The 10,243-nt window shown below is 38.3% G+C and overlaps 1 non-coding gene across 1 annotated transcript; it reads right to left on the bottom strand.

Moving 5' to 3' along the window:
- Window positions 1-5,128: 5,128 nt before the first annotated feature.
- Window positions 5,129-5,231, bottom strand: LOC112799498 (small nucleolar RNA R71). The gene has a single exon (XR_003201075.1). It is a non-coding gene; the product is annotated as a small nucleolar RNA R71 (small nucleolar RNA).
- Between the last annotated feature and the right edge of the window lie 5,012 nt (window positions 5,232-10,243).

Here is a 10,243-nt window from a genome sequence, read left to right as displayed (position 1 = left end):
GATAATAAGTTAGATAAGATATTTTAAAATCAAATTTTTGAAAAAGATAAAATTTTGAAAAAGATATGATATAAAAGATAAGATAAGATAGATTTAATTTTTTAAAATTAAAAATAATTACTTGACTAACAAGAAACTAAAAGATATGATTCTAGAATTTAAAGATTGAACCTTTCTTAACAAGAAAGTAACAAACTTCAAATTTTTGAATCAATCACATTAATTGTTAGCATAATTTTCGAAAATAAAGATAAAATTAAGAAAAATATTTTTGAAAAATATTTTTAAATTTTCGAAAATCATAAGATAAAAATGAAAAAGATTTGATTTTTGAAAAGATAGGATTTTTAAAATTGAAAATTTGACTTGACTTATGAGAAACAACTAATTTTAAAAATTTTTGACTAAGTCAACTCAAATTTTCGAAAATTATGAGAAAATTAAGGAAAAGATATTTTTTATTTTTGAATTTTTAATGATGAGAGAGAAAAACAACAAAAATGACTCACAACATGAAAATTATGAATCAAAATTCATGATGCATGCAAGAACACTATGAATGTCAAGATGAACACCAAGAACACTTTGAAGATCATGATGAATATCAAGAACATATTTTTGAAAAATTTTTTATGCAAAGAAAACATGCAAGACACCAAACTTAGAAATCTTTAATGCATGGACACTATGAATGCAAGAATGCACATGAAAAACAATAAAAGACACAAAACAAGAAAACATCAAGATCAAACAAGAAGACTTACCAAGAACAACTTCAAGATCATGAAGAACACTATGAATGCATGAATTTTCGAAAAATGCAAGAGATTTTCAAAACATGCGATTGACACCAAACTTAAAAATTGACACAAGACTCAAACAAGAATCACAAAATATTTTTTATTTTTATGATTTTATGATTTTTTTTGTATTTTTATTATTTTTTTTCGAAAATATTCTTAAGAAAAATGAAAATAAAGACAAATTTTTGAAAGATTTTTGAAAACTTTTTTGAAAAGAAAATAAAAGGAAAATTACCTAATCTGAGCAACAAGATGAACCGTCAGTTGTCCATACTCGAACAATCCCCGGCAACGGCGCTAAAAACTTGGTGCACGAAATTGTGATCATCAACAAAGGCTCCAATGACTTGGTAGCTCTCACACGTGAATTACACTTAGTCACAACTCCGCACAACTAACCAGCAAGTGCACTAGGTCATCGAAGTAATACTGATGAGCGGATAATTTGTACGCTTTTTGGCATTGTTTTTAGTATGTTTTTAGTATGATCTAGTTAGTTTTTAGTATATTTTTATTAACTTTTAGTTAAAATTCACTTTTCTGGACTTTACTATGAGTTTGTGTGTTTTTCTGTGATTTCAGGTATCTTCTGGCTGAAATTGAGGGACCTGAGCAAAAATCTGATTCAGAGACTAAAAAGGACTGCAGATGCTGTTGGATTCTGACCTCCCTGCACTCGAAGCGGATTTTCTGGAGCTACAGAAGCCCAATTGGCGCGCTCTCAACGGCGTTGGAAAGTAGACATCCTGGGCTTTCCAGCAATATATGATAGTCCATACTTTGCCCAAGATTTGATGGCCCAAACCGGCGTTCAAAGTCACCCTCAGGAATTCCAGCGTTAAACGCCGGAACTGGCACCAAAATGGGAGTTAAACGCCCAAACTGGCACTAAAGCTGGCGTTTAACTCCAGAAGGAGTCTCTACACGAAAATGCTTCATTGCTCAGCCCAAGCACACACCAAGTGGGCCCGGAAGTGGATTTTTATGTCATTTACTCATCTCTGTAAACCTTAGGCTACTAGTTTTCTATAAGTAGGACCTTTTACTATTGTATTTTCATCTGGGTAGTTATCCTTGTTTTGATGCTATCTTAGATCATTGGGAGGCTGGCCATTCGGCCATGCCTAGACCTTGTTCTTATGTATTTTCAATGGTGGAGTTTCTACACACCATAGATTAAGGTGTGGAGCTCTGCTGTACCTCGAGTATTAATGCAATTACTATTGTTCTTCTATTCAATTCCGCTTGTTCTTGTTCTAAGATATCACTTGTTCTTCAACTTGATGAATGTGATGATCCGTGACACTCATCATCATTCTCACCTATGAACGTGTGACTGACAACCACCTCCGTTCTACCTTCGATTGGGTGAATATCTCTTGGATTCCTGATACACGATGCATGGTTGATCGCCTGACAACCGAGTGTTCGCCTGACAAACGAGCCAGCCATTCCGTGAGATCAGAGTCTTCGTGGTATAGGCTAGAACTGATGGCGGCATTCAAGAGAATCCGGAAGGTCTAACCTTGTCTGTGGTATTCTGAGTAGGATTCAATGATTGAATGACTGTGACGTGCTTCAAACTCCTGAGGGCGGGGCGTTAGTGACAGACGCAAAAGAATCACTGGATTCTATTCCGGCCTGATCGAGAACCGACAGATGGATAGCCGTGCCGTGACAGGGTGCGTTGAACATTTCCACTGAGAGGATGGGAGGTAGCCACTGACAACGGTGAAACCCTTGCTTAAGCTTGCCATGGAAAGGAGTAAGAAGGATTGGATGAAGACAGTAGGAAAGCAGAGAGACGGAAGGGAAGGCATCTTCATACGCTTATCTGAAATTCCTACCAATGAATTACATAAGTATCTCTATCTTTATCTTTATGTTTTATTCGTATATCACCCATATTCATTTGAGTTTGCCTGACTAAGATTTACAAGGTGACCATAGCTTGCTTCATACCAACAATCTCTGTGGGATCGACCCTTACTCGCGTAAGGTTTATTACTTGGACGACCCAGTACACTTGCTGGTTAGTTGTGCGAAGTTGTGTTTATGCCATGGTATTGAACACCAAGTTTTTGGATTCATTACCGGGGATTATTTGATTTATGAAAAGTATTGATCACAATTTCGCGCTATCAAGTTTTTGGCGCCGTTGCCGGGGATTGTTGAGTTTGGACAACTGACGGTTCATCTTGTTGCTTAGATTAGGTATTTTTTCTTCAGAGTTCTTGAGAATGAATTCTAGAGTTTCATGATGATTGTTGAAATCTGGCTGGCTGTGAAGCCATGTTTAATTTCATTGGACCGAGGTTTCAACTTATCGTCACAAAAGCTTGTTGATTTCTATCAATCTTGCTATTGGAGCAGTGATCTGCTAAGGCTTGGCTGGCCATTGGCCATGTCTAGTGTTTTGGACCGAAGCTTTCCTTGAAAGCTTGGTTGGCTGTGAAGCCATGTCTAATTCCTGGACCGGAGTCTTAGACTAGCATTGCACTGATTCCTGGAATTCTCATTAAGAACTTTGATACCTTTTTCCACTTAATTTTCGAAAAAGCACAAAAAAATTTACAAAATCATAAAAACAAAAAATTATTCTATGTTTCTTGTTGAGACACTAATCTCATGTTAAGTTTGGTGTCAATTGCATGCATTCATTCATGTGTCTTAGTGATCTTCAAGATGTTCTTGATGATTTCTTACTCTAATCTTTAAATTCTCTTGACTTGAGTGTTTTGTGTATCTCATATGCATTCTCATTAGTGTCAGTAGTATACAAACTGCTAAGTTTGGTGTCTTGTATGCATTGTTATTTGATTCTTGTTGCATTTTGATTTTTCCTTATTATTAAAAATCCAAAAATATTTTTAATTTGTGTCTTTTCAAGTCAATAATACAGAGAATTGAAGATTCAGAACATTCAGCAGAGGAATTGCACAGAAAAAGCTGGGCGTTCAAAACGCCCAGTGAAGAAGGACAGACTGGCGTTTAAACGCCAGCCAGGGTACCTGGTTGGGCGTTTAACGCCCAAAAGGGTATAGTTTTGGGCGTTAAACGCCAGAATGTGCACCATTCTGGGCGTTTAACGCCAGGATGGCACAAGAGGGAAGATTCTGTTTTTCAATGCAATTTTTTTTCAAGTTTTCAAAATCTTTTCAAAATCAAATCTTTTTCAAATCATATCTTTTCAATCGAATCTTTTTCAAATTCAATTTCTTTCTATTTTCAAAGATACTTGCTATCAATTAATAATTTGACTCAACATTTCAAGTATGTTGCCTTTTCTGTTGAGAAAGGTTTAATGTTTGAATCATATCTTTTCTTGTTAGCCAAGTTTTTAATTTTCAAAATCAAATCTTTTTTTTAAAATATTTTTCAAATCATATCTTCTCAATCACATCTTTTTAAAACTAATCATATCTTCTTAACCACATCTTTTTCAAAATAGTTTTCAATCAAATCTTTTTTTTCTCTCTAATTTCAAAATCTTTTTCAAAAATCACTTCACTTCTTTCTCATCATAATTTTCGAAAATCAATTAGTGTTTTTCAAAAATATTTTCAAAATCTTTCACTCAATTTTCGAAAATTACTTCCCTCTTCTCACATCCTTCTATTTATGGACTAACACTATTCCTTAATGCAAAATTCGAACTCCATCTTCTTTGATAAGTTCGAATTTTCTACTTCTGTCTTCTACTTTTCTTTTCCTCTGACACCTAAAGGAATCTCTATACTGTGACATAGAGAATTCCACATTTTCTTGTTCTCCTCTCTTTCTTATGAGCAGGAGCAAGGACAAAAGCATTCTTGTTGAGGCTGATCCTGAACCTGAAAGGACCTTGAAGCGAAAGCTAAGAGAAGCCAAGGCACAACTCTCTGTAGAGGACCTAACAGAATTCTTCAAAGAAGAAGAACACATGGCAGCCGAAAACAACAACAATGCCAACAATGCAAGGAAGGTGCTGGGTGACTTTACTGCACCTACTCCCAACTTTTATGGGAGAAGCATCTCTATCCCTGCCATTGGAGCAAACAACTTTGAGCTTAAGCCTCAATTAGTTTCTCTAATGCAATAGAATTGCAAGTTCCATGGACTTCCATTGGAAGATCCTCATCAGTTTTTAGCTGAATTCTTGCAAATCTGTGACACAGTCAAGACTAATGGGGTTGACCCTGAGGTCTACAGACTTATGCTATTCCCTTTTGCTGTAAGAGACAGAGCTAGGACATGGTTGGACTCTCAACCTAAAGAAAGCCTGGACTTTGGGAAAAGCTAGTCAATGCCTTCTTGGCAAAGTTCTTTCCACCTCAAAATTGAGTAAGCTTAGAGTGGAAGTCCAAACCTTCAGACAGAAGGAAGGAGAATCCCTCTATGAAGCTTGGGAAAGATACAAACAATTAATCAGAAAGTGTCCTCTGACATGCTTTCTGAATGGAGCATCATAGGTATTTTCTATGATGGTCTCCCTGAACTGTCCAAGATGTCTTTGGATAGCTCTGCTGGAGGATCTCTTCATCTGAAGAAGACGCCTACAGAAGCTCAAGAGCTGATTGAAATGGTTGCAAATAACCAATTCATGTACACTTCTGAAAGAATCCTGTGAACAATGGACTAGTCAGAAGAAAGGAGTTCTTGAGATTGACACTCTGAATGCCATATTGGCTCAGAACAAAATATTGACCCAACAAGTCAATATGATTTCTCAAAGTCTGTCTGGAATGCAAAATGCACCAAGCAGTACTAAGGAGCTTCATCTGAGGAAGAAGCTATGATCCTGAGAACCCTTCAATGGAAGAGGTGAATTACATGGGAGAATCCTATGGAAACACCTATAATCCTTCATGGAGAAATCATCCAAATTTCTCATGGAAGGATCAACAGAGACCTCAACAAGGTTTCAACAATAATAATGGTGGAAGAAACAGGTTTAGCAATAGCAAGCCTTTTCCATCATCTTCTCAGCAACAGACAGAGAGTTCTAAGCAGAATACCTCTGACTAAAAAAAAAAAAAAAAAAAAAAAAAAAAAAAAAAAAAAAAAAAAAAAAAAAAAAAAAAAAAAAAAAAAAAAAAAAAATAGCAACCATGGTCTCTGATCTAATCAAAAACCAAAGTTCATGGACTACTTCTGCCATTCATGAGATCTGATGAGTATTCTTCCTCTGAAGAGGATGAGTATGTCACTGAAGAGCAAGTTGCTAAATACCTTGGAGCAATCATGAAGTTGAATGACAAGTTATTTGGAAATGAGACTTGGGAGGATGAACCCACTTTGCTCACCAAAGAACTGGATGACTTGTCTAGGCAGAAACTGCCTCAAAAGAGACAGGATCCTGGGAAGTTTTCAATACCTTGTACCATAGGCACCATGACCTTCAAGAAGGCCTTGTGTGACTTAGGGTCAAGTGTAAACCTCATGCCTCTCTCTGTAATGGAGAAATTAGGGATCTCTGAGGTGCAAACTGCAAAAATCTCACTAGAGATGGCAGACAATTCAAGAAAACAAGCCTATGGACTTGTAGAGGATGTTCTGGTTAAAGTTAAAGACCATTACATCCCTACTGATTTCATAGTCCTAGAGACTGGGAAGTGCATGGATGAATCCATCATCCTTGGCAGACCCTTCCTAGCCACAGCAAGGCTGTGATTGATGTTGATAGAGGAGAGTTGATCATTCAAGTGAATGAAGAATCCTTGGTGTTTGAGGCTCAAGGATATCCCTCTGTCATCATGGAGAGGAAGCATGAAGAGCTTCTCTCAAACAGAGCCAAACAGAGCCCCCACAGTCAAACTCTAAGTTTGGTGTTGGGAGGCCACAACCAACTCTAAGTTTGGTGTTGAACCCCCACATTCAAACTCTAAGTTTGGTGTTGGGAGGTTCCAACATGGCTCTGAGCATTTCTGAGGCTCCATGAGAGCCCACTGTCAAGCTACTGACATTAAAGAAGCGCTTGTTGGGAGGCAACCCAATATTATATTTTGACTATTTTCCTTTGTTATTTTATGTCTTTTGTAGGTTGATGATCATGAGAAGTCACAAAATCAATGAAAAAAGCAAAAACAGAATGAAAAACAGAAGAAAAACATCACACCCTGGAGGAAGAACCCACTGGCATTTAAACGCCAGTGAGGCTAGCTGTTGGGCGTTTAACGCCCAGTCTGGCACCATTCTGGGCGTTTAACGCCAGAAAGGGGCACCAGACTGGCGTTAAACGCCAGAAAAGGGCAAGAAGCTGGCGTTAAACGCCAGAAATGGGCACCAGCCCGGCGTTTAACGCCAGAAGGGCTAAAAACGCAATTTTGCTTGCCATTTGGTGCAGGGATGACTTTTCTTGACACCTCAGGATCTGTGGACCCCACAGGATCCCACCTACCCACCATTCTCTCTCTTCTTCACCCATTCACCAATCACCTCAACACCTCTTCCCCAAAAGCCCTTCACCTATCAAATCCCATCTTTCTCTTCACCACTCACATCCATCCTTCATAAAACCCCACCTACTTCACCATTCAAATTTAAACCACTTTCCCACCCAAACCCACCCATACATGACCGAACCCTACCTTCCCCACTCCTATATAAACCCTCCTTCACTCCTTCATTTTCACACAACATACACACCACTTCTCCCCTTCTTGGCCGAAACAAAAGCCATTCCCCTCTCCTTCATTTCTTCTTCTTCTACTCTCTCCTTTCTTAATTTGCTCGAGGACGAGCAAACCTTTTAATTTGGTGTGGTAAAAGCATTGCTTTTTGTTTTTCCATAACCATTTATGGCATCCAAGGCCGGAGAAACCTCTAGAAAGAGGAAAGGGAAGGCAAAGCTTCTGCTCCGAGTCATGGGAGATGGAGAGATTCATCTCAAGGGTGCATCAAGACCACTTCTATGAAGTTGTGGCCTTGAAGAAGGTGATCCTTGAGGTCCCTTTTTCACTCAAAAAGAGTGAATATCCGGAGATCCGACATGAGATCCGAAGAAGAGGTTGGGAAGTCCTTACCAACCCATTCAACAAGTCGGAATCTTGATGGTTCAAGAGTTCTATGCCAATGCATGGATCACCAAGAACCATGATCAAAGTGTGAACCCGGATCCAAAGAATTATCTTACTATGGTTCGGGGAAATACTTGGATTTTAGTCCGGAAGTGTAAGGTTGGCATTCAATTTGCCCATGATGCAAGGAGATGAACATCCTTACACTAGAAGGGTCAACTTTGATCAAAGGTTGGACCAAGTCTCACAGTCATATGTGAAGAGGGCGCCAATGGAAGAGAGATTCAAGAGGGAAGCCGGTTCAATTGAGAAGGCATGACCTCAAACCCGTGGCTAGAGGATGGTTGGAGTTTATCCAACGCTCAATCATCCCACTAGCAACCGGTCCGAAGTTACCATAGACCGGGCTATCATGATTCATAGCATCATGATTGGAGAAAGAATAGAAGTTCATGAGGTTATAGCTCAAGAGCTTTATAAGGTGGCGGACAAGTCCTCTACCTTGGCAAGGTTAGCCTTCCCTCATCTCATTTGTCACTCTGTTATTCAGTTGAGTTGACATAGAGGAGACACCCCTATTGATGAGGACAAGCCATCACTAAGAAGAGGATGGAGCACACAAGAGACCCCACTCATCATGAGATCCCTGAGATACCTCAAGGGATGCACTTTCCTCCACAAAACTATTGGGAGCAACTAAACACCTCCCTAGGAGAATTGAGTTCCAACATGGGACAACTAAGGGTGGAGCATCAAGAACACTCCATCATCCTCCATGAAATTAGAGAAGAATCATGAGAGAGGAGCAACAAAGACAAGGAAGAGATATTGAGGAGCTCAAGCACTCCATAGGATCTTCAAGAGGAAGAAAGAGCCGCCATCACTAAGGTGGACCCGTTCTTTAATTTCCTTGTTCTTTATTTTCCTGTTTTTCAAAAATTAATGCTTATGTTTGTCCATGTTTGTGTCTTGTGATCATTAGTGTCTTAGTGTCTATGCCTTAAAGTTATGAATGTCCTATGAATCCATCACCTTTCTTAAATGAAAAATGTTCTTAATTGAAAAAGAGAAGAATTGCATGAATTTTGAATTTTATAACAGTTTAATTATTTTGATGTGGTGGCATTACTTTTGTCTTCTGATGTATGCTTAAACAGTGCATATGTCTTTTGAATTTGTGGTTCATGAATGTTGGCTCTTGAAAGAATGATGAAAAAGGAGACATGCTACTGAGGATCTGAAAATCATTAAAATGATTCTTGAAGCAAGAAAAAGCAGTGAAAATATATATATATATATATATATATATATATATTTTCGAAAAAAAAAGAGAAAAAGAAAAAAATTCGAAAAAAAAATAAAGTTGTGATCCAAGGCAAAAAGAGTGTGCTTAAGAACCCTGGACACCTCTAATTGGGGACTCTAGCAAAGCTGAGTCACAATCTGAAAAGGTTCACCCAATTATGTGTCTGTGGTATGTATGTATCCGGTGGTAATACTGAAAGACAGAGTGCTTTGGGCCACGGCCAAGACTCAATAAGTAGCTATGTTCAAGAATCATCATACTTAACTAGGAGAATCAATAACACTATCTGGATTCTGAGTTCCTAAAGAAGCCAATCATTCTGAATTTCAAAGGATAGAGTGAGATGCCAAAACTATTCAGAGGCAAAAAGCTAAAAGCCCCGCTCATCTAATTAATACTGATCTTCATAGATGTTTTTGGAATTCATTGCATATTCTATTCTTTTTATCTTATTTGATTTTCAGTTGCTTGAGGACAAGCAACAATTTAAGTTTGGTGTTGTGATGAGCGGATAATTTATACGCTTTTTGGCATTGTTTTTAGTATGTTTTAGTATGATCTAGTTAGTTTTTAGTATATTTTTATTAGTTTTTAGTTAAAATTTACTTTTCTGGACTTTACTATGAGTTTGTGTGTTTTTCTGTGATTTCAGGTATTTTCTGGCTGAAATTGAGGGACCTGAGCAAAAATCTGATTCAGAGACTAAAAAGGACTGCAGATGCTGTTGGATTCTGACCTCCCTGCACTCGAAGCGGATTTTCTAGAGCTACAGAAACCCAATTGGCGCGCTCTCAACGGCGTTGGAAAGTAGACATCCTGGGCTTTCCTGCAATATATGATAGTCCATACTTTGCCCAATATTTGATGGCCCAAACCGGCGTTCAAAGTCACCCTCAGGAATTCTAGCGTTAAACGCCGGAACTGGCACCAAAATGGGAGTTAAACGCCCAAACTGGCACTAAAGCTGGCGTTTAACTCCAGAAGGAGTCTCTACACGAAAATGCTTCATTGCTCAGCCCAAGCACACACCAAGTGGGCCCGGAAGTGGATTTTTATGTCATTTACTCATCTCTGTAAACCTTAGGCTACTAGTTTTCTATAAGTAGGACCTTTTACTATTGTATTGAGATATCTGG

The sequence above is a fragment of the Arachis hypogaea genome, chromosome 4 (genome assembly GCF_003086295.3).
Source record: "Arachis hypogaea cultivar Tifrunner chromosome 4, arahy.Tifrunner.gnm2.J5K5, whole genome shotgun sequence".
Lineage (NCBI taxonomy): Eukaryota > Viridiplantae > Streptophyta > Magnoliopsida > Fabales > Fabaceae > Arachis > Arachis hypogaea.
The sequence above is the reverse complement of the archived record's forward strand: the minus strand, read 5'-3'. Positions and strand labels throughout refer to the sequence as shown.